This window comes from Thermobia domestica, chromosome 13 (genome assembly GCF_964235325.1).
Source record: "Thermobia domestica chromosome 13, izTheDome1.hap1.1, whole genome shotgun sequence".
NCBI classification, from domain to species: domain Eukaryota; kingdom Metazoa; phylum Arthropoda; class Insecta; order Zygentoma; family Lepismatidae; genus Thermobia; species Thermobia domestica.
This window is the reverse complement of record NC_137466.1, coordinates 204,555,130-204,558,281: the sequence shown is the minus strand read 5'-3', so window position 1 is coordinate 204,558,281 and position 3,152 is coordinate 204,555,130.

Below are 3,152 nucleotides of genomic sequence, written 5' to 3'. Positions count from 1 at the left end.
ACATACTGAAGTTCCACAAACACGTTAGGTACTTAGTACCTCTTCCAGAACCAATGACAAATGTAGGTTACCATATCGGAAAAGAGGCAAATCTCTATTACTCGCTAGTGAAAAACTTAAATAGAACATATTACTATCCACATTGCATATGTGGATAGTAATGTACTGATTTACAAGAACTGTGCTTATTTACGTCAGTCCATCACGAGCAAAAATCTATCCAAACGGTTACTCGGAAATTAAAATTTAAAAGGTGTTCAGAAACTATATGCTTATTGACTAAATCTAGCTATAGGCAAACCTTGTACAGAATTCATTATTTCTTGCGGATATTATTGCTCCCTGAAAAATACGCTAGAGAGACAACTGATAGCGCTTTTTATAGATTCAGCATTGGAACTTTATTTCTTACTTTAAGGTGAATTTCTATAATTTCATATCATTATGTTTTTATTGAGCATTGGAACTTTATTTCTTACTTTAAGGTGAATTTCTATAATTTCATATCACTATGTTTTTATTGAGCATTGGAACTTTATTTCTTACTTTAAGGTGAATTTCTATAATTTCATATCACTATGTTTTTATTGAGCATTGGAACTTTATTTCTTACTTTAAGGTGAATTTCTATAATTTCATATCAGTATGTTTTACGAAATTAGGACATTAAAGTCTTGCAATGTTTTATGTAAACGCAGGAGTATCACATATGTTTGATGCGAACAGACATATGTATCTTTATTTTTAATGAAAGGTTCAGAGAGTGAATAAAATAGAGAGTTGAACTTTTCGACCTACTCATGTGGTAATGGCGTATTTCGCTTTCATGACACGTTAATCCCTTCTGAATATCTAACCTATCTCTCTCTCTCTCTCTCTCTCTCTCTCTCTCTTAGCTTTAGAACAGAAACTGCCATTCCAGAGCAGAGGCATTCGTTCGGGTTTTTCCCTCTTCACTTTTTTTTAACAATGAAAATTGGATAAACTTGACTAGCATTCGAAATTGTTGTTCAATTTACTGCTCGTAATTTTCAGGAACGAAATACAAAACTCTCTCACTCTTTCTCTGTGTATGTCTTCTATCTGTCTGTCAACGAGAGAAAATAACGCAGAATTTGGAAGAGAAGTGATATCTTAAACCTCAGTTTTATGTTCTTTAGGCTGATACGTAAAGGGAGGATTAATCAAACCGGATAATTAGGAAGGAAACTGAGAAATGAGAATCTAGAAGGAAGTTAAAAAAAAAACACACACGACTAGATGTACACTTCTTAAACTCACATGACTTCAGGTCGAATCACTGAAATGAAATTTCAAGTTTTACGTCCCACACTTTGTTGTATAGGGTAAAAGTGAAGGTGGATGGTGAATGAAAATGAATATTTATGAAATAATTGGTGGAATGAAAATCTGGGAGGAAACGGAAAAAATCTACGGACGCCATGTTCTCCATCACAACTTCACACGATCTGGGATCGAATTAGAAACTCATCACATCGGAAGTGAGCGTTCTACCACTAAGTGATCGTGCTCCTTCCGTCACACCAGCAGGTGTGAGTTCTCTACCACGGACCCTCTGTCCCACCTTGAGTGAGAATTAAAATCACTATCTTATGCAATTACTTAATTTTAGCCACGCATTTAGTGTAATACACTTCTATAGATCCTCGTTTATTATAATTTTAATCTCACAGCTGTCGTTATGTTCTCTGCAACTGTCCCATTGCAATAATCTTAGCCTTGTAACAGACGTCGGTATCCTGTATAATTACCATATTATGATAACATTAGTCCTTGAGAGAACCATATATCCTCTACAATTGTTCCATTATGATATATTTTACTTCATTGTTGAAGTTATCTTCTCTGTGATTGTTCCACTGTGATAATTTTAGTCACATAACCATAGTCATACCCTCTATAATTATTCCAATGTGATCATTTTAGAACTATAGCTCAAGTTGTGTAGTCTACAATTTCCTACAATAGCCCAAAAGTTGACGTGGTATTTTCTGGAATTGTTTCACCGCAATAATGTTGGGCCTATTGCTAAGGCCATATCCTCGACAATTTTGCTCTGGTGTGATAATTTTAGTCTTACAAGTAACTCTATGTTCTATTCAATATTGTTACGCTGTAATAACTTTACATTTACAACTAGTTTCTTACCTTGTACATTTTGTGAAATGTTATTATTTAGCAGATGATAATCGTGTGTATCTGTGGCGATTGTGGACCCGGGTTTCATTTCTGATGGGGGAAAAATCGTTGTTAACCCAGCATCATTTTGTCGTTGGAGACCTATGTTTAGGGTACCCATTCAGCAGTGTTTCCTAATACTTTCTCCTACACTCCCTTGTTCCTTCTATCACTGTAATAAACGTGACCTCTTCTATTTTTGTCCAATCATTCTGACCTTTAATATCCCTCCTTTGAGTACTTTCTGTGTTAAAAGAAAATTCCCTCTAATATGCTATCTGGATACAAACTGAGTTAAAACCTATCCCCCTCTATTATTCTTTCATTAGATAATGGGTGAATAGACATTTCCCTCTAATATACTTTCCTTGGATACTACGTGACTTAATACTTTTCTGATATTGTTTTATTTATTATATTATTAACCTAAGATTCCATAAGGAACTGTAATATTAAATTATTATGTTACAGCTTTAATATGCTCATGAAGTTTCCATTGGTACAGCTGCGCTAACCTATCTGTAGTCTACGTACATTAAACCAGGGCGCAAAATTTCAAAGTCAGACGTACTCGCCAATCCAAAAATGATGGTTGCCAATATCTCTCACGTACAAATTATGAGAGTTCCCCCCCCCTCCACACACACACACACGGCTTTTGCTTTGACAAAGAAAGATATTACATTAGGGCATATTTTTTTTTAAAAAACCGACAATTAAATCTATTATATAAAAGAGAACGCACAAATCCTTTGTTAGCTCATCACGCTAATACGGCTGAACCAATTTCTTTCATTTTTGGGGGGTTATTAGGATTTGGACCCTAGATGGTTTTTATCATATCACTTTAATTTTTAATTACCAGTGTCTTGAGATAATTGACCATTCAAGTGTGCATAACGTACAAATCCTTTGTTAGTTCATCATAGGTATAAAAATAAACGTATTTATAT